This window comes from Ovis canadensis, chromosome 1 (assembly GCF_042477335.2).
Source record: "Ovis canadensis isolate MfBH-ARS-UI-01 breed Bighorn chromosome 1, ARS-UI_OviCan_v2, whole genome shotgun sequence".
Classification (NCBI taxonomy): Eukaryota; Metazoa; Chordata; class Mammalia; order Artiodactyla; family Bovidae; genus Ovis; species Ovis canadensis.
In genome coordinates, this window is record NC_091245.1 from 20,445,705 (window position 1) to 20,468,050 (window position 22,346).

The 22,346-nt window shown below is 37.2% G+C and overlaps 1 protein-coding gene and 1 pseudogene across 1 annotated transcript in view; both read right to left on the reverse strand.

The window, feature by feature from the left end:
• Positions 1-22,346, reverse strand: part of ZSWIM5 (zinc finger SWIM-type containing 5) — a 168,633-nt gene that overhangs the window by 88,595 nt on the left and 57,692 nt on the right. The window lies entirely within an intron of this gene.
• LOC138429020 (small ribosomal subunit protein uS8-like) lies at positions 21,333-21,723 on the reverse strand (annotated as a pseudogene).

Genomic DNA, 22,346 nt, shown 5'->3' on the forward strand with positions numbered 1-22,346 from the left:
GTACAGCATGCTAGAAAACAGTTTGGTAGTTTCTCTAAAAACTAAACATGTAACCACCATATCAAGCATGATCCAGCAATTGCACTCCTAGGCATTTATCCTAGGGAAATAAAAACTTATGTTTTCCAGTAATCTTGACTGGAAAATTCTATGGACAGTGGAGCCTGGTGGGCTATTGTCCATGGTGTCACAGAGAGGCAGACACAACTGAGTGACTAAACAACAACAGAAACAACTGGGTTTTATAATATGAAAAACAGGGTATCAGTATTACATGCTCAGCAGGCGACAGTGTGGGGAACTGCTGTGGTTATCTTGAGGAAAATAAGTACTGTATGAAGGTACTACACTTCCAAAGATTAAGAATCATTCTGCCTGCTAAACAAAATATATTCTGAAGGCTGTTGGTTTTGTAATCCTATGTCTGGATTTTTTTTGGGGGGGGGGGTTCTGTTACTTTAAAATTAAAAGAGAAGCATTAAACAATAAAACAAGATACAGTGAAATCTACTTATTGTAAATTCCATCTATATTTAAATTATTCTAAAATAATTTATCGGTAGCTACTTTTTTCTAGCAGAATGAGTAGCATTTTCTTGTATGCTGTGTGTGTGCTTACTCACTCAGTCATGTCCGACTCTTGTGACCCCATAGACTGTAACCTGCTAGGCTCCTCTGTCCATGGGATTCTCCAAGTAAGAATACTGGAGTGGGTTGCCTTTTCCTTCTCCAGGGGATCTTCCTGACCCAGGAATCGAACCCAGGTCTCCTGCATTGCAGGTAGACTCTTTACTGACCGAGCCACAAGGGAAGTATTTTCTTGATTATATATTTTATTTTTTTTATTTTTTATTTTTTAAATGGCCAATACAGTTATGAATAGGATTTGCATGCCTCAGTTTTTGTTCTTTTGTCATAAAACTTGAGATAAAAATTATTTTAGCTGTAACCTAAAAAAGTCTGAAAAATGACAGGTGTTAACTCTTGAGAAATCTATATGCAGGTCAGGAAACAACAGTTAGAACAGGACATGGAACAACAGACTGGTTCCAAATAGGAAAAGGAGTACGTCAAGGCTGTATATTGTCATCCTGCTTATTTAACTTCTATGCAGAGTACATCATGAGAAACCCTGGGCTGGAAGAAGCACAAGATGGAATCAAGATTGCCAGGAGAAATATCAATAACCTCAGATATGCAGATGACACCACCCTTATGGCAGAAAGTGAAGAGGAACTCAAAAGCCTCTTGATGAAAGTGAAAGTGGAGAGTGAAAAAGTTGGCTTAAAGCTCAACATTCAGAAAACTAAGATCATGGCATCTGGTCCCATCAGTTCATGGGAAATAGATGGGGAATCAGTGGAACCAGTGTCAGACTTTATTTTTTGGGGCTCCAAAATCACTGCAGATGGTGACTGCAGCCATGAAATTAAAAGACACTTACTCCTTGGATGAAAAGTTATGACCAACCTAGATAGCATATTCAAAAGCAGAGACATTACTTTGCCAACAAAGGTCCATCTAGTCAAGGCTATGGTTTTTCCAGTCAGTCGTCATGTATGGATGTGAGAGTTGGACTGTGAAGAAAGCTGAGTGCCGAAGAATTGATGCTTTTGAACTGTGGTGTTGGAGAAGACTCTTGCGAGTCCCTTGGACTGCAAGGAGATCCAACCAGTCCATTCTGAAGGAGATCAGCCCTGGGATTTCTTTGGAGGGAATGATGCTGAAGCTGAAAATCCAGTACTTTGGCCATCTCATGTGAAGAGTTGACTCATTGGAAAAGACTCTGATGCTGGGAGGGATTGGGGGCAGGAGGAGAAGGGGACGACAGGATGAAATGGCTGGAGGCCATCACCGACTCGATGCGTTTGGGTGAACTCCAGGAGTTGGTGATGGACAGGGAGGCCTGGCGTGCTGCGATTCATGGGTCGCAAAGAATCGGACACGATTGAGCAACTGAACTGAACTTAAAAGCAGCATATATTAATTTATTTTGTTGTATAATGCTGATCTCTTAGGGAAATTTGATAAGCTTCCTTTTGTCCTAACTTAGAAAAGTATATGTCAGAGTTCTGGAATATGTCTAATTTCCTCAGTGAATTTTATCTGCTTAAGTAGGTTTGTAACACATAAAGCAAATGAGAATGTGCATAACTATAGTGAACAATACAATTTTGTTCATATTATCTGATGTTTGCTAAAAAAGAAATAAAAGGTGAATGAATTAAATGAAAAAAAATCTTATGTTCACACAAAAACCTGTACACGATGTTCAAATAAGCTTTATTCATAATAGCTAGGAACTGGAAATAATTCAGATGTCTTTCAATGGAGAGTTAAACTTAAGTATATTTATCCATACCATGTAGCATCCATACATGTTTGGCATGCATATCCATACTGTGGAACACAATGTAACAATAATTTTAATAACACATGCAATAACTTTGATGAATTTTCATAGAATTATGTTGAGTAAATTATGCTTAGTTATATATTGTGTTATTCCTTTTATGTAACATTCCTGAAATAATAAAATTAAAGGAACAGAGAACAGATCAGTGGTTGCCAGGGATTAAGGATGTTACTTGGAGAGGGATATCGGAAAGAAACGTGAGGCTATAAAAGGACAATACCTGATATCCTTGTGGTAATAGAAATGCTTTGAATTTTGACTGTATCAATATCAATCTCCTGGTTGTGATATTGTGGTATTGTTTTGCAAGGTTTACTACTAGGGGAAATTAGGTAAAGGACACAGGGATTTTTCTGTTTTTTTTTTTTTTTTTTTACAAGTGTATGCCAATTTACAGTCATCTAAAAATAAAAAGTTTCATTAAAAACTTGTATAATGCTTACAAAGTGAGTAATATATAATATTTCCGACTTTGAGAAAGAACTGAGGAGTTCAGTAGGTAAGACAAGTATTCTCATTAAAAAATCACAATGCCTGATGATAATAATAGCTACATCCATTTACTATGCACCAGACACTGTCATAAGCTGTTTACATATACTAATTCATTTTGTTTTCATATCAACCCTATGAGGTATTATGATTATAATTATTTTATGGATGAACAAACTGAAGTATAAAGATATTTGGTGAGTTATACAAGGTAACACAACTTTCAGCTAACAAGTGCTATAAGAGCTATATACAATGTATGGCGCTAATACAGAGACTGGAGTGACCCACTATATCCAAGGAGACAAAGGTTGACACAGAAAGTTTCACAGAACTTTTGATGGATATTAAAGAGTTTATATGGAATTCTAACAAAGGAATCAACATACACAAGTTTCAGTGATGTAAAATAAGAAGATGCCACTGAGGAAAAATCATTAAAGTTTTCCTGGCTTTTAGTTTTCTTCCTCATAAAATAAATAGTTGAGACTGTGTTACAGTCCCTTCTAGCTTATACCGTCTATGATTTTATGCTGCTAGTGTACAAAGTTAAATTACTGGGGCCCTGCAGGTACAGTCCTTGTCTCTATGCAGTACTAGAATAATTTATGGGAAATGTGTCACTGTGCCCAAGAAACAAGGATATAGCTATTATCAATTATAGATTAAATACCACTGTGACACAAGTTTAAAAGGCTTTGGAGTTGGCTGGAGAAACCAAACCACCATTTATAATATTGTTTTTATGGGAAAATAACTTTCAAACTAAATACGGCATATAAAGCAGTTGTTTAAAAATTGTGCATGTTCTATTCAAACATATTCTAAAATGTCTGTTCAGAAGAAAAGAAAGAGATGGGTCCTTTAAAAAAATTAGAATCAGGCTTGGAAGGAGCTGTAGGTCTCAGAGAAAAGTTAATGAATAATCTTTTGTGTTTGATGCCAATTAGCTTTTATAACAGTTCCAGCCTTCAAAGGACAGGAAGCGGCAGAGAATTCAAAAGAGAATTCGAGACTGGAAAAAAGTGGCAAAGGCTAATCTCGGGAAAACAGTGCATATGTAAGCAAAATCATTTCCTTTCTTTTTGGTTCAAAGTGGAAACGAGCAGGATGCTGAAAGATGAGGGGAAGCAAGCAAAACCTGAGTTAGGGTAGCAGAAAAGAAACAGCCTCTAGGGGGACCCTGTAGTATAACAACTAAGAGCAGTACTTTTTCTTTTTCTTTTTTCTTTTTTTCTTTTTTAAGAGCACTACTTTTTCTTAGCTCTTCATCCCTGTGAGTGAAAAGAAAAGTAAGACTTCATATTAAACCAGAGTAAAGCCAAGGTTAAGTCACAAGAGTGAAAGTTTTCTGATGATGAAGTGTATGCTGAGATGTTTTATTCAACTGTGCTCCGAATTGTGTGTTTTAAATAGAAGCCCTAGGTTTATACTGACTATTCCACATTAGTTATTTACATTTATAATTTAGGACACTTTTCTAAACTTGAAATCCTTATAGTCAACTGCCTACTTGATGTCATCACTTTGATGGCTCACAGGTATATCATACTTCATAAATCTGCCTTCTTCTGGGCCTCCCACATAGCACGGTGGTGAAGAATCCACCTGCTGATGCAGGAGACACTAGAGACGTGTGTTTGATCCATGGGTCAGGAAGATCCCCAGGAGAAGGAAACTGGCAACCCACTCCAGCATTCTTGCTTGGAAAATTCCATGGACCGAGGACCCTGTAGGCTACAGTCCATGGGGTTGCAGAGTTGGACACGACTGAGAGACTGAGCTCACACACAGTGCCTTCTTCTGCCCCTAACTCCTGGCACAGCTTCCCTCCAAGTTGGACACGACTGAAGCAACTTAGCATGCACACACGCATATTTATATATGTACACATATATGACACTGAATCGCTTTGCCGTATACCTGAAACTACCACAACATGGCAAATCAAATATAATTCAATAAAAATAACAGTAATAAAATAAAAATATATGAAAATTATGATGGAGGTATTATATAAGGGTCTGCAGAGCCATGTTTTACATGAATAATACACAGAGGGAAGTTCAGTTAGAGTATTTCTTTAAATGCTGTATTGGGATCTTACTTCTAAAGTTCAAACACTGTAAGAGAAATTTCTAAGTAAATGTTAGCAGTTTTAAAGATCTACTTTTAATAAGTTTTAAACTAGCCACATTTTTAAAGAAAGAACATTTTAAGCAGTAACAGTATTAGCAAAAGACAAAACAAATTATCTATATAATATAAACTGTTTCATCGAGGTGGGCAAAGCTTCATTATGACATTAGTGCTTTTCTGAGTTTCTCCCTTGATAGTAAGATACTATCAAATGAAAGTCTATGAGATAGGTTTATGTAAAACTCCTAGGCAGATAATAGAGGAATAAGAGAAACCTTTTACCAATACCTTCAGCTAAAGTAGTACACAGAGAGGATGAAAAGAAAAATAAAAATTCCATTTATTGGCAATATGTAAAAACAGTTATCATATTATGAATTATCATATTTAACTGCTTAAATCCATGCTATTTTTATTTCAGAACAGTATGACCTTGGTATTTTCTAACTATAAAAATAAAGGATATATGATGAATATCATTGATGTCATCCTTTCCTAACCTGAAATGCCAATCTCCTCTTTCTATAATAAACAATCTAGGCAATGAGTATTAAATCAGCAAATACTGAAAACCACTAGCAATTTTCAAAATTAGTTTGTCATTAGTTTCAATATTCTTACTTCTGAACACAATTGCTAACCAGAAAAAACTGCTATCTTTTTTATTTACATCTAATCTCTTTTCCTGTCCAACTCTTTTGGAGGCATAAAATAAGAAAAGAGTAATCAACAGAAGGGAGGTGAAAGGAAATTAGAAACAAATTACCTGGATAATCCATACACTGAATGATCATTCCATGAATGCATAATTAAGAACTACCTGTGAAATACATCATCTTTATACTAAAAAAGTCTCATTACTCTTATTTTTCTTTTTTAAAATTTGTTTAAAATTTTTTTTAATTTAAAATCAAGTATAGTTGATTTATGATATTGTGTTAATTTCTGTTGTATAGCAAATTGGTTCAGTTTTATATATAATACTGATATATATAAAATAATATACGTATATTATTTTTCAAATTATTTTCCAGTTACTCTCATTTTAATGGATATTTTTTGAACAACAATGACTAACCTCTACTATACTGACTTTTTTGCTAATTTGTGTTGAATTTGGTATACTATATTTGCTTAAAATTAAAATAAAGTATGCCTCACATACTTCAGACTCTTGATGAGGTTGAAGGAGGAAAGTGAAAGAGCCAGCTTAAAACTAAATATTAAAAAAACTAAGATCATGGCATCTGGCCCCATTATTTCATGGCAAATAGAGGGGGAAAGGGGCTTCCCTGTGGCTCAGCTGGACCCCAAGAAAATAAAGTCTGTAACTGTTTCCAATGTTTCCCCAACTATTAGCCATGAAGTGATGAGACCAGCTGCTATGATCTTTGTTTTCTGAATGTTGAGTTTTAAGCCAGCTTTTTTCATTCTCCTCTTTCACTTTCATCAAGAGGCTCTTTAGTTCCTCTTCACTTTCTGCCATAAGGGTAGTGTCATCTGCATATCTGAGGTTACTGATATTTCTCCAGGCAATCTTGATTCCAGCTTGTGCTTCATCCAGTCCAGCATTTCTCATGATGTACTCTGCATAGAAGTTAAATAAGCAGGGTGACAATTATTCAGCCTTGACATACTTCTTTTCCAATTTGGAACCAGTCTATTGTTTCATGTCCAGTTCTAACTGTTGCTTCTTTACTTACATACAGGTTTCGTAGGAGGTAAGCAAAATGGTCTGGTATTCCCATCTCTTTCAGAATTTTCCACAGTTTGTTGTTATCCACACTGTCAAAGGCTTTAGCATAGTCAATGAAGAACATGTTTTTCTAGAATTCTCTTGCTTTTTCTATCAACGGATGTTTGCAATTTGATCTCTGGTTCCTCTGCCTTTTCTAAATCCAGCTTGCACATCTGGAAGTTCTCAGTTCATGCAATATTAAAGCCTTTTTTTTTTTTTTTACTAAGAAAACATTTTTATTTTTTCTTTTTTTAAAATTTTATTTATTATTATTTTTACTTTACAATATTGTATTGGTTTTGCCACACATCAACATGAATCTGCCACAGGTGTACATGTAGTCCCAATCCCAGACCCCCCTCCCACCTCCCCCCCGACACCATCCCTCCGGGTCATCCCAGTGCACCAGCCCCAAGCATCCTGCACCCTGCATTGAACCTAGACTGACGATTCATTTCTTATATGATATTATACATGTTTCAATGCCATTCTCCCAAATCATCCCACCCTCTCCCTCTCCCACAGAGTCCAAAAGACTGTTCTATACATCTGTCTCTTGTGCTGTCTCACATACAGGGTTATCGTTACCCTCTTTCTAAATTCCATATATGTGCGTTAATATACTGTATTGGTGTTTTTCTTTCTGGTGAAGCCTATCTTGAAGGATTTTGAGCATTACCTTGCTAGCATGTGAAATGAATGCAATTGTGCGGTAGTTTGAACATTCTTTGGCATTGCCCTTCTTTGGGGCTGGAATGAAAACTGACCTTTTCCAGTCCTGTGGCCACTGTTGAGTTTCCCAAATTTGCTGGCATATTGAGTGCAGCACGTTTAACAGATCATTGTTTAGGATTTGAAATGGCTCAGCTGCAATTCCATCACCTCCACTAGCTTTGTTCGTAATGATGCTTCCTAAGGCCCACTTGACTCCAGGATGTCTGGCTCTAGATGAGTGATCACATACACTATTGTGGTTATCTGGGTCATTAAGATTTTTTCTGTATAGTTCTTTTGAGTATCCTTGTCACCTCTTCTTAGTATCTTCTGCTTATCTTAGGTCCACATTTCTGTTCTTTATTGTGCCCATCTTTGCATGTGATGTTCCCTTGGTATCTCTAATTTACTTGAAGAAATTTGAATATAAACCTCCATGATATGAAACATCTATAAGTTACTGATTTCAGCATTATTTCTAATATCAAAAGAATGGAGATATCCCTTGTGTCCAGCCACAGATGTAGAACATAGTTTTCCAAATTCTTCCCATGTGTTTTGTGCAATGTGCCTATGTCACTCCTCCATCAAGAGGTATAGTGACTCTGGGCCAATTTTAGGGCTGCCCTAGAAAAAATGATGTCACAGTGGCAACAAGCACATATAGCACCTAGGTTTTTGTTTCTAAAAACCATTACCACTGAAAGTAACCATTCCATAGTGAATTTCAGGTCTAGGCAGTGAAGGTATCAATTTTTTTCTGGGTCGTTCCACATTGCCTGAAATCAAGGATGAACTCCAAGGAAAAGTATGTTAAAAGGAGACAAGAAGCTGGAAAGGACTTCCACTAGCCAAATAAATAACAATTTGAGTATCAAAAAGAAAAATGACTATGACCATAAAACATTTTTAAAAACCTATGTGTCCATAGAGATACCTCAAAAAAAAAAGGGGGGGGGAAGAAAGAAAAGAAAAACCTCATTTGCCGCCATTGGAGGTCACTTTTTATTACTTAAAGTCCTTATCTGATCATTTCAGCTAAAGAGGAAAAAATTAGCACTAACAATGATGTTTTAGTAGGAACTGTCAAGGCTGTATATTGTCATCCTGCTTATTTAACTTCTATGCAGAGTACATCATGAGAAAGGCTGGGCTGGAAGAAGCACAAGATGGAATCAAAATTGCCAGGAGAAATATCAATAACCTCAGATATGCAGATGATACCACCCTTATGGCAGAAAGTGAAGAAGAACTAAAGAGCCTCCTGATGAAAGTGAAAGAGGAGAGTGAAAAAGTTGGCTTAAAGGTCAACATTCAGAAAACTAAGATTACGGCATCTGGTCCCATCACTTCATGGCAAATAGATGGGGAAACAGTGGAAACAGTGTCAGACTTTATTTTGGGGGGCTCCAAAATCACTGCAGATGGTGACTGCAGCCATGAAATTAAAAGACACTTACTCCTTGGAAGGAAAGTTATGACCAACCTAGACAGCATATTAAAAAGCAGAGACATTACTTTGCCAACAAAGGTCCATCTAGTCAAGGCTATGGTTTTTCCAGTAGTCATGTATGGATGTTAGAGCTGGACTGTGAAGAAAGCTGAGCACTGAAGAATTGATGCTTTTGAAGTGTGGTGTTGGAGAAGATTCTTGAGAGTCCCTTGGGCTGCAAGGAGATCTAACCAGTCCATTCTGAAGGAGATCAGTCCTGGGTGTTCTTTGGAAGGAATGATGCTAAAGCTGAAACTCCAGTACTTTGGCCACCTCATGCGAAGAGCTGACTCATTAGAAAAGACCCTGATGCTGGCAGGGACTGGAAGCAGGAGGAGAAGGGGATGACAGAGGATGAGATGGCTGGATGGCATCACCGACTCGATGGACGTGACTTTGCGTGCTGCAATTCATGGGGTCGCAAAGAGTCAGACACAACTGAGCGACTGAACTGACTGATCCAGCACTTCTCAGGAAACACTCTCTTTGAAGAATGCTAGCTGATAAATATAAAAGGAATGATGGGATAAGAAAAAATAACTTTTCCATAATCCATAATGAAACAGTTGATTATAGCAATTGTTTATATCTGGTTAATACTCTAAATATATTAAGAACTCAACTCAAGAGCAACAAATCAATTCGATTTAAATTGGGCAAGGACTTTGAATATACATTTTCCCAAAGACATACAAATAGACAACAGGTACATGAACTAGTGCTCAGTATCACTAATAATCAGGGAAATACAAATAAAAAACACAATGAGATATGACTTCCACCTGTTAGAATGGTTATTATCAAACAGACAGGAAATAACAAGTGCTGGTGAGGATGGAGAGAAAAAGAAACTACTGGTGGGGATATAAGTTGGTACTGCCACCTGTGGAAATAGTATAGAAGTTCCTCAAAAAGTTTAAAATAGAACTACCATATGATTCAGCAATTCCACTTCTGGGTATACATACAAAATAGATGAAACCACTCTTTCAAAGATAGCTCCAATGTTTATTATAGCACTACTCACAATGGCCAACACACTAACATAACTGCCTGTTCATAGATGAATGGATAAAGATGTGAGATACACACACACACACACACACACACACACAATGGCATATTATTCAGTCATAAAAGAAGGAAATTCTGCCATTTGTGACAATATGGATGGAGCTTGAGGGCATTATGCTAAATAGATAACTCAGGAGAAAAGAAACATTGCATGATTTTATGTGGAATCTAAAAGAAACCAAACTCAAAGATACCAGACTGGTGGTTGCCTGGGGCAGAGTGTAGGGAAATGGATCATGATAGATTAAATTAGAAATAAATAACAGAAAGATAAGGAAAATTTCCAGTAGTCATGTATGGATGTGACAGTTAGACTATAAAGAAGGCTGAATGCCAAAGAATTGATGCTTTTGAATTGTGGTGTTGAAGAAGACTCTTGAGAGTCCTTTGGACAGCAAAGATATCAAACCTGTCAACCCTAAAGTATTCACTGGAAGGACTGAGGCTGAAACTGAAGCTCCAATACTTTGACCACTTGATATAAAGAGCTGACTCACTGGAAAAGATTGAAGGTGATGGGAAAGATTGAAGGCAAAAGAAGAGGGCAGCAGAGGATGGGATGGCTAGACAGACCATTAATCACTGACCCAATGGACATGAGTTTGAGCAAACTTCAGGAGATAGTGAAGGACAGGGAAGCCTGGCATGCTGCAGTACATGGGGTCACAAAGAGTCAGATACGACTTAGTGACTGAATAATAACAGCAAGGAAAATTTCCAATCTCTTGGCAAGTTTGAAAATAGAAAAACAACACAGAAAAATCAATAGAGCCAAAAGCTGGTTCTCTGGTACTAAGGCCAAACAAAATCAGAGAAAGGAAGGAAGGCAGGAAGGTAAGAAAAAAGAAGACATGATTATTTATATAGAAACTTCCAAAGAATTTACAAAAAAATTCCTAACACTAAGTGCATTTAGCAAGGACTTGGATATAGGTATAAAAATTTTGGATACAGAATACAAAAATCAATTAGATTTCTTTATATCAGAAATGTACAAATGAAAATTAAAAATTTTTTAAATATTCTATTTTAATAACTTCACAAAAAGGTATGTTTTTGTAAACTCCTTGGGAGTTTCTATATAGACAATCACGTCATTTTCTTTTTTTCTTACCTTATTAAAAAGCAGAGACATTACTTTGCCAACAAAGGTCCATCTAGTCAAGGCTATGGTTTTTCCAGTTGTCATGTATGGATGTGAGAGTTGGACTGTGAAGAAAGCTGAGTGCCGAAGAATTGATGCTTTTGAACTGTGGTGTTGGAGAAGACTCTTGAGAGTCCCTTGGACTGCAAGGAGGTCCAACCAGTCCATCCTAAAGGAGATCAGTCCTGGGTGCTCATTGGAAGGACTGATGTTAAAGCTGAAACTCCAATACTTTGGCTACCTGATGCAAAGAGCTGACTTACTGGAAAAGACCCTGATGCTCAGAAAGATTGAGGGCAGGAGGAGAAGGGAACGACAGAGGATGAGATGATTGGACGGCATCACCGACTCAATGGACATGGGTTTGGGTGGACTCTGAGAGTTGGTGATGGGCAGGGAGGCCTGGCGTGCTATGATTCACGGGGTCGCAAAAAGCTGGACATGACTGAGCAACTTCCTTCCTTCCTTCCTTCCTTTCTCTGATTTTGTTTGGCCTTAATACCAGAGAACCAGCTTTTGGCTTTACTGATTTTTTTCTATTTGTTTTTCTATTTTCAAACTTGCCAAAGATTGAAAACTTTCCTTGTTGTTTTTCAAAAATATCCAATTATAATAACTTTAAAATAGGTGTATAAGCCTAACAAAACATTTACAGAATCTGTATGCTGAAAACTACAAAGAGTGATGAAAGAAATCCAGGAAAATCTAAATATAGAGATATTGTATTTATAGATTAAATATGCAACAAAGTAAAGATTTCAATTTTTCCAAAACCGATATATAGGTTTGTTTAGTCACTGAGTCATGGTTGACTGCATGATCCCATGGACTGTAACCCGTCAGGCTCCTCTGTCTTCCTCCTCCTACTTTTGCAGGCAAGAATACTGGAATGGGTTGCCATTTCCTTCTCCAGAGCATCTTCCAGACCCAGAGACTGAACCCAGTCTTTTAAAGACAGATTTACTAAAGTGGTAAAGACAGACTCTTTACCACTGAGCCACCAAAAACATTCTTTTGCTGATATTTTGACTTGTATTATAGGCTTGTATATACAGGCTATATAGGCTTAATATAATACAAGTCAAAATATCAGCAAAAACTTTTAAAATATATATATTGGTTCTAAAAGGAACTGGAATAGTTTAAAATGATTTTAAAAGAATAAAGTTAGAAGAATCACAATGATTTCAAGACTTACTATAAAGCTATAATAATAAAAATTGTGTGGTAACAGTAAAAGGATTGACACCTAAATCAATGAAAGAAAACAGAGTCTTGAAATAGACTTATGCAAATATTACCAACTGATTTTTGGTGAAGATTCAAAAGTATTCAGTGGATAAGGATAGTCTTTTCAACATACAGGGTTGGACACAGAACATTTATACGCAAAAAAAAAGTAATCTAAATATCGTATTTTATATAGAATTAACTCAAAACAGATTACAGACTGAATGGAAAAATGTAAAAATAGAAAATGTTTAGAATAAGACATAGCAGAAAATCTTTGTGACCTGGGGTTAGGCAAAGGCTTTCCCCCCCGCCCCACCCAACTTATTTCTTTACTGAAGTACAGTTGATTTACAATGTTATGTTAATTTCTTCTATACAGTAAAGTGACTCAGTTATACACATATATACATTCTTTTTAATATTCTTTTCCATTATGGTTTATCCCAGGACATTGAATATGGATCCCTGTGTTTACAGTAGGACCTTATTGCTTAGCCACTGTATATGAAGGAGTTTTTAGACATGTCAGCAAAAGCACAATACACAAAAGAAAAAGCTGATAAGTTAGACTTCATTAATATTAAAAACCTTTGCTCTACCAGGGATACTGTTAAAAGGATGAAGAAAACAAGCAAGAGATTGGGAGGTGCTATCTGCAAAGCACATATCCAATAAAAGACTTGTATCAAGAATACACAGTGAACTCTCAAAACTCAAATTAAGAAAACAAAGAGTCTACTTTAAAACTAGGCAAAAGATTTGGACACATCTCTAAAGAAAACATGCAAATGACAAGTAGGCACATGAAAAGATGTTCAACATCGTTAGCTCTGAAAGAACTGCAAATTAAAACAATAACTCTGATGTATATTTATGAGAATGGATAAAATTAAAATAATGACAAGACAAAAGAACAAACAAAAACAAAACAAGAAAAAATTTAAAAATCAACAATACCAAGTGTTGGTGAGGACGCAGAACTGGCATTTTCATTCATTGAAGGTAGGAATGCAAAATGGTAAAGGCATTCTGGAAGATCATCTGGCAGTTTCTTCAGTTCAGTTCAGTTCAGTCACTCAGTCATGTCCGACTCCTTGCGACCCCATGAATCGCAGCATGCCAGGCCTCCCTGTCCATCACCAACTCCTGCAGTTCACTCAAACTCACGTCCATTGAGTCACTGATGCCATCCAGCCATCTCATCCTCTGTTATCCTCTTCTCCTCCTGCCCCTAATCCCTCCCAGCATCAAAGTCTTTTCCAATGAGTCAACTCTTCGCATGAGGTGGCCAAAGTACTGGAGTTTCAGCTTTAGCATCATTCCTTCCAATGAACACCCAGGACTGGTCTCCTTTAGGATGGACTGGTTGGATCTCCTTGCAGTCCAAGGGACTCTCAAGAGTTTTCTCCAACACCACACTTCAAAAGCATCAATTCTTCAGTGCTCAGCTTTCCTCACAGTCCAACTCTCACATCCATACATGACCATTGGAAAAACCGTAGCCTTGACTAGATGGAGCTTTGTTGGCAAAGTAATATCTCTGCTTTTGAATATGCTATCTAGGTTGGTCACAACTTTCCTTCCAAGGAGTAAGCGTCTTTTAATTTCATGGCTGCAATCACCATCTGCAGTGATTTTGGAGCCCCCAAAAATAAAGTCTGACACTGTTTCCACTGTTTCCCCATCTATTTCCCATGAAGTGTTGGGACCAGATGCCATGATCTTCGTTTTCTGAATGTTGAGCTTTAGGCCAACTTTTTCACTCTCCTCTTTCACTTTCATCAAGAGCTTTTTAGTTCTTCTTCACTTTCTGCCATAAGGGTGGCGTCATCTGCATATCTGAGCTTACTGATATTTCTCCTGGCAATTTTGATTCCATCTTGTGCTTCTTCCAGTCCAGTGTTTCTCATGATGTACTCTGCATAGAAGTTAAATAAGCAAGGTGACAATATACAGCTTGACGTACTCCTTTTCCTATTTGGAACCAGTCTGTTGTTCCATGTCCAGTTCTAACTGTTGCTTCCTGACCTGCATATAGGTTTCTCAAGAGGCAGGTCAGGTGGTCTGGTATTCCCATCTCTTTCAGAATTTTCCACTGTTTATTGCGATCCACACAGTAAAAGGCTTTGGCATAGTCAATAAAGCAGAAATAGATGTTTTTCTGGAACTCTCTTGCTTTTTCCATGATCCAGCGGATGTTGGCAATTTGATCTCTGGTTCCTCTGCCTTTTCTAAAACCAGCTTGAACATCTGGAAGTTCACGGTTCACATATTGCTGAAGCTTGGCTTGGAGAATTTTGAGCATTACTTTACTCGCATGTGAGATGAGTGCAACTGTGCGGTAGTTTGAGCATTCTTTGGCATTGCCTTTCTTTGGGATTGGAATGAAAACTGACCTTTTCCATTCCTGTGGCCACTGCTGAGTTTTCCAAATTTGCTGGCATATTGAGTGCAGCACTTTCACAGCATTATCTTTCAGGATTTGAAATAGATCAACTGGAATTCCATCACCTCCACTAGCTTTGTTAGTAGTGATGCTTTCTAAGGCCCACTTGACTTCACATTCCAGGATGTCTGGCTCTAGGTGAGTGATCACACCATCATGATTATCTGGGTCGTGAAGATCTTTTTTGTTTCTTACAAACCCAGAAATTTCTTCTAAACCCAGAAATCCCTCTCCTGGGATTTCTCCCTGGAGAATGAAAACTTACATTATACAAAACCTGATTATCAGTGTTTATAGCAGTTCTGTTCATAGTTGCCCAAAACAACTCAAACTGGAAAACAATTCAAATGTCCTTTACACCAGATGAATGGAGAAACAATTTGTGGTACATCCATACAAAGGATATTACTCAGCAATAAGAAAGAAGAAACAAAAGATACATGCAACAATTTAGAGGAATATCAAAGGTTTATGCTGAGTAAAAGAAGCCAGTCTAGAAAAGTTACATACTGTATAGTTCCATTCGTATGACATTCTCTAAAAGATGAAATTATAATGATGGAGAACAACAATGGTTTCCAGGCGATAAAGGTTTGACTGTAAAGAGATGACATGTGGAAGATTTTCAGCGTGATAGAATTGTTCTGTATTCTGATTATGGTACTGATTACACAAATCTATACATGTGTATACATCTATATGCTTGTTACTTGGAAAAAAATCTGTGACAAACCTAGACAGTGTATTAAAAAGCTGAAACATTACTTTGCCAACAAAGGTCCATCTAGTCAAAGCTATGGTTTTTCCAGTAGTCATGTATGGATGTGAGAGTTGGACTATAGAAAAAACTGAGTGCTGAAGAATTGATGCTTTGAACTGTGGTGTTGGAGAAGACTCTTGAGAGTCCCTTGGACTGCAAGGAGATCAAACTCATCAATCCTTAAAACATCAGCCCTGAATATTTATTGGAAGGACTGACGCTGAAGCTGGAACTCCAATACATTGGCCACCTGATGTGAAGAACTAACTCTTCACATCAGGAAATCTTTGCTGCTGGGAAAGATTGAAGGCAGGAGAAGGGGACAACAGAAGATGAGATGTTTGGATGGCATCACCAACTCAATGGACATGAGTTTAAGCAAGTTCCAGGAATTGGTGATGGACAGGGAAGCCTGGCGTGCTGCAGTCCATGGGGTTGCAAAGAGTTGGACATGACTGAGTGACTAAACTGAACTGATACATGTGTTAAAATTCATAGAACTGTACACGTCAAAAGAAAAGAATAGTTTTGTTTTTTACAGTGTGAGGTTTTAAAAAACACTTTTTAAAGTTGAGGGACAAAAGAGAGGAGAAGAGAGAAGAGCAACTGAACAACCAAGGAGAAATTTCAACTAAGAGAGCAGAGTATCTTGGAAACCTTGTGAAGATTACCAGTCAAAGATGAGGGTGTAATCTATATCAAATGTTACTGATAATCAAGTTAGACAAGGACCGAGAAATGACAACTAGTAATGTAGAGGTCATCAGTGACTCTGATGAGAACACCATTAGAATAGGATGGAAAAAATGGGAGGAGGGAAATTAGAGTTAACAAGTACAGAGCCTGGGAAAGAAATAGGACAATAGCTGACAGAAGTTAGCAGAGTTAAGAGAAGATAATTTTTTTAAGACTCAAGAAATAAAAGTATGTTTATATGCTGATGTGTGTGTGCTCAGTTGCTTCAGTTGTGTCTGACTCTGTGTGACCCCATGGACTGTAGCCCAACAGGCTCCTCGGTCCATTCGATTTTCCCAACAAGAATACTGGACTGGGTTGCCATGCCCTCCTCCAGGGGATCTTCCTGACCCAGGGATAGTACTCCCTTCTTCTGTGTCTCCTGCATTGCAGGCAGGTCCTTAATCGCTGAGCCACCAGGGAAGTCCTTATAGGCTAATGTGAATATCCAGTAGAAAATGAAAAGTGGATGCAGTCCAAATTATTTTGCATACAGCTTTTTTTCAGCACTTACACTGTAACTAATTGTTTACATACACACACACATTCCATATGGTAAACATAAAGTCTGAAAACATAGGAAAATATACTTTTCATCAAAGACTTCTTGGATCTTTTTTAATTGGAGTATAATTGCTTTGTATTTAGATCTTAAAAACATATATAAGTATAAAATAAAAGTATCTATGTTTCTAGACCTTACAGACAACTTACAAACACAGTTGCAAATATACATAGTCATGGTGATTATAAGTTCCTTGAGGACAACTATTATATCTTACTCATTTTTTTAGTCCTAGTCCCTATGAACAGAGTCAGTATTCAATTAAAAATATTTGCTGAATGGATTTATAGTACATAATAAGTCAGTTAGACTATTTTTTTTAAAAAAGATTCAACTCTATGAGCTACTCTATAATAAATCAACTTATTTTCCTATGAATATCCAACACAGCACAAAACAACTCTCTGATTTTCCTGATCAGTCCTGACCCACATGACCCTTGGTCTTATGCCTGCAGTCCACATTTTTTGTATTAACTCTGAACTTAGCCAAATTCTTCTGAATTATCACTGCTATAAACTATACTCCTTTTATTATAAATGTTCACGATTTCCCTAATGTCCCAATGGGCACAAACGACAAGTCCTAAATAACAAATGATATCACTTTTAATAAAAAAGGAAAAACATTATCACCTTCAAAAAGGGCTAAATATTAAACCTCAAAACTTAAATTTTGAAAATGTGGAATCCTAATTCAAAACATAACTAGAATTCTATGTAGATTCCAGTTTAAATGAAATGTCATATTAATTTAAGAAACAATTTTTCCATATAAAACCTCCTCCAGTTACCACAAAGGAAAAAAATGCATATGTATACATACTGCAACTTGCCATGTTCACTAGAAAATGTACAATTATCACCATAAGAGAGGTTTCTGCTTTGCAGAACTCTACTGTGCATTCAAAAACAGTTCTAAGAAAAGTCTCTAATCTCCCCCATTGTTAGTCAAGTGGTTTATACATGCAGAAAAAAAAAATGAAAATCAGCTAGATGCATATACTATGGGAAGGGAAAAATGAGGAAAGAAATCACCTCAACAACTCTCACTTTTCTCCTTTCCAAAAATCCCTTATTATTACTCCCTTTCCTCATTCTTCCCTCCGAAAAGGAAAAAAAAAAGCCAGGATCCTTGCCAAACCCCACAAAAACCCTTAGGCCTCTCTCAAGCATGCAAATGTAATTTTCTACCCAGACAACACACTCTCTTTTTAATGAACTCCAAAAACAATCTGTGAATGCCCACAGAAGAGAAAAGAGGAAAATTGCAATGAAAGAAAATACAAACAGAGAGATGTGGGGGAGGGTCAAGATGGATATGGCAAGTCCAGAGTTTAAATAGACATAAAAGATAATGAAGGTGAAAGGACTATAATCAAATAAAATGGTCTGCAGGCTGTCATTTCATACAAATTAGAGTCAGAGAAATATATGAATATTCACTTGAATAAAAATCATTCATTATAGGAGTGGCCCTTCAAGTAAAAGGATCCCTGTCAAGGCCCAATGTGGCTGTCATTCTTTGTTCCATTTTGTAACTAAAAAACAAAAACAAAAATAACTGTGTAGAGATGAAAGAGAAAAAATAATAATTTTTCATATGCACCCACCTCTGAAACAGTCAAGAGCAGGAGCAAATTTCCTCATGACACAGCCAAATAATATGTCAAAATTAGATATTCAAAGAATGTTAATAAATGACAAGAGACACTTCAGTCAGTCACATGACTCCGATCCCTGCAGATGCACATTATGATTCAGATTTGAACAGCAAACAGAGTAGGCCACAGGGCAGGGTGGGAGGACTTAAGAAAAACACAATGCAAAAGGTCATCAAAATGAAAACTGTCTTCTTGCCTCAAAATTTGAAGAGAAGTTTTACTGAAAAAAAAAAAAAGCTTTAAACCAATTGAGGCTGAAATAATTACAACATTTTATGATCTAACCTCTTAATGATGAAGAGAATTCTTCTCCCTGCTTAAGGATCAAATTGGTTGGGCTCTACACTTGTCTGGCACCATGCTGTGGGCTATTTCCTTTAATATATAACCAATCAAAGATGTATTCAGGCTTTTGTGAGACCCTAAAGCTTTGCTAACTGCATATCCTAGAGCATCATGAGGTTTTTCTAAAAGGAAGCAGACAAAGCGATATACAGTGATAGCCTCCCTTGGATACGTGATATTCAGTAGACCCTTTCTCAAAGGTAGATATTGAAACCTTTTATAATACACCAAACAGACAATTTTCCTTATAATATCTGTAATACTTTTCTTATAATATTTATACTAATTTTTTTCCTCCCTTCAATTTATATCAACATACTTCAAGGTCACAGATGCTTAGAGGAGTGACAAAAGAAAACAAACTCTTCAAAATATGTAACTGTTAAAATACATAATTCACTGGGAAAGACCCTGATGCTGGGAAAGATTGAAGGCAGGAGAAGAGGATGACAGAGGACAAGATGGTTGGATAGCATCACCGACTCGATATACATGAGTTTGAGCAAGCCCTGGGAGTTGGTGATAGACAGGGAGGCCTGGCATGCTGCAGTCCATGGGGTTGCAAAGAACTGGACACAACTAAGTCCTGGGTGTTCTTTGGAAGGAATGATGCTAAAGCTGAAACTCCAGTACTTTGGCCACCTCATGCAAAGAGCTGACTCATTGGAAAAGTCTCTGTTGCTGGGAGGGATTGGGGGCAGGAGGAAAAGGGGACGAGAGAGGATGAGATGGCTGGATGGCATCACCGACTCGATGGACGTGAGTTTGAGTGAACTCCGGGAGTTGGTGATGGACAGGGAGGCCTGGCGTGCTGCGATTCATGGGGTCACAAACAGTAAGACATGACTGAGCGACTGAACTGAACCGAATATTATATTGTATTGATACACCACAATTTATTAATCAGTTGGTGGACATTGAGTTGTTTCCACCTTTCAGCCATTATGAATAATACTGATATATAAACACTTTTGTACAAGTTTTTGGATAGACATATACTTTCATTTCTCTTGGGTGTATGCTGAGAAGTGAAATTGCTGGTTCATACGCTAATTCTGTTTTCAACTTTTAAGGAAGTGCCAAATTGTTTTCTATAGCTGCTCTAACATTTTATATTTCCAACAATGTACAGGGGCTCCTATTTTTCCAGGTCCTCTCAGCACTTGTTATCATCCATTGTTTTGATCATAATCATCATAGTGGTATGAAGTGGTATCTCACTGTGGTTTTGATTTACATTTTGTTAATGGTTGATGATGTTAAACATCTTTTTATGAGCTTATTGGTCATTTATATATCTTCTTTATGGTAGCTTTTAAACATGATTTATATGGGAAAATGAACAAAATACTGTTTTATGAAGAATGTTATATACTTGAAACAGATTTATTACAAAGATACATGTCATTTTTCAGTATAAACGAATATTTAACTCTATTTTCTGTACTCTCATGTGAGTCCCCTGGATGATGTACTTGTTATAAATAAGTGAAAGTAAGACTTAATTTGTATAATACTGTTTTTTATGTTCTTTCATTCTTAAAGTCTTGATTTAATCTGGTTACCTTAATATACTTTGTTAGGAAGGTTTTAAAAGGCTATATGATCAATCTCATATAGATATTGCTGTGTAGTATGTGCCAATATGTACAATTACTTTCACCAATAAATCATAAATTTAACAATAGTAGAGTGTTTATGTATACCTTGTATGGTCATTCCATAAAGATTTAAACTAAATTGTATATTCAGTGATGATTTTTATCATTAAGCCTAATAAAGTAGTATTAGCTTTCAGTAAGTTCTTACAGATTATTGTGTTTAACAGTTGTTGCTCAGTCGCTGAGGTGTGTCAGTTCTTTGCATCAGGTGGCCAAAGTGTTAGAGCTTCAGATTCAGCATCAGTCCTTCCAATGAATATTCAGGACTGATTTCCTTTAGGATGGACTGGTTAGATCTCCTTGCTATCCAAGGGACTCTCAAGGGTTTTCCCCAACACCACAGTTCAAAAACATCAATTCTTCAGCACTCAGCTTTCCTTACGGTCCAATTTTCACATCCATACATGACTACTGGAAAAACTATAGCTTTGACCAGATGGACCTGTATCAGCAAAGTAATGTCTCTGCTTTTTAATATGCTGTCTAGGTTGGTCATAGCTTTTCTTCCAAGGAGCAAGAGTCTTTTAATTTCATGGCTGCAGTGACTTTGGAGCCCAAGAAAATAAAGCTGGTCACTGTTTCCAATGTCACCCTGTCTATTTGCCATGAAGTGATGGGACCAGATGCCATGATATTAGTTTTTTGAATGTTGAGTTTTAAGCCAAGTTTTTTTCTTTCCCCCTTCTGAGGCATTTTATTTGTATGTATTACATCCCTAGAAAAAGAATCCAAAGATTTTCCCTCCTGTATGTTTTCATCTTGCTTCTTCATTGTCCATGATGCCAGCTGAGGTTGTCAGTACAATGAAATCAAACTGATGGGATGAGAGCAGGTTATTCTGCCATTTTTCTAGATCTTTGAGTTGTACATCGAATCTGGGGCTGATCACTCCACACTTATTTAGCCTGCCTGTGAGGTTCACAACAATATTCCCAGCTCTGTGATTGTCAATGATTTCAAATTCACTAATGTAACCATGATTCATCATCAGTTAGAAACCCAATGATGATTTTGGAGCATAGCATAGTAAGGACCTGGTGTTTGCCTCTCTTTTCAGCATTCTTGATACTCTTGAGAGCATCAGCCAGGACATTCATGTGCACCATCCAGCACAGAAAGATGGCAGAAAGAGCTAAGCCAGCTTTTTCACTCTTCTCTTTCACTTTCATCAAGAGACTCTTCAGTTCCTCTTTGCTTTCTGCCATAAGGGTGGTGTTATCTGCATACGTGAGGTTATAGATATTTCTCCTGGCAATCTTGATTCCAGCTTGTGCTTCATCCACCCTGGCTTTTTGCATGATGTACTCTGCAAAGAAGTTAAATAAGCAGGGTGACAATATATAGTCTTGACATACTCCTTTCCCAATTTGGAATCAGTCTGTTGTTCCATGTCCAGTTCTATCTGTTTCTTCTTGACCTGCATACAGATTTCTCAGAAGGCAGGTGAGATGGTCTGGTATTCCCATCTCTTTAAGAATTTTCCATTATACTACTGGAGAAGGGTGGAGAAATAACTCCAGAAAGAATGAAGAGATGGCGCCAAAGTGAAAACAACACTGACTCTTTGTGACCCTATGGACTGTACAGTTCATGGAATTCTCCAGGCCAGAATACTGGAGTGGGTAGCTGTTCTCTTCTCCAGGGGATCTTCCCAACCCAAGGACTGAACCCAGGTCTCATGCATTGCAGGCAGATTCTTTACTAGTTGAGACACCAGGGAAGCCCAAGA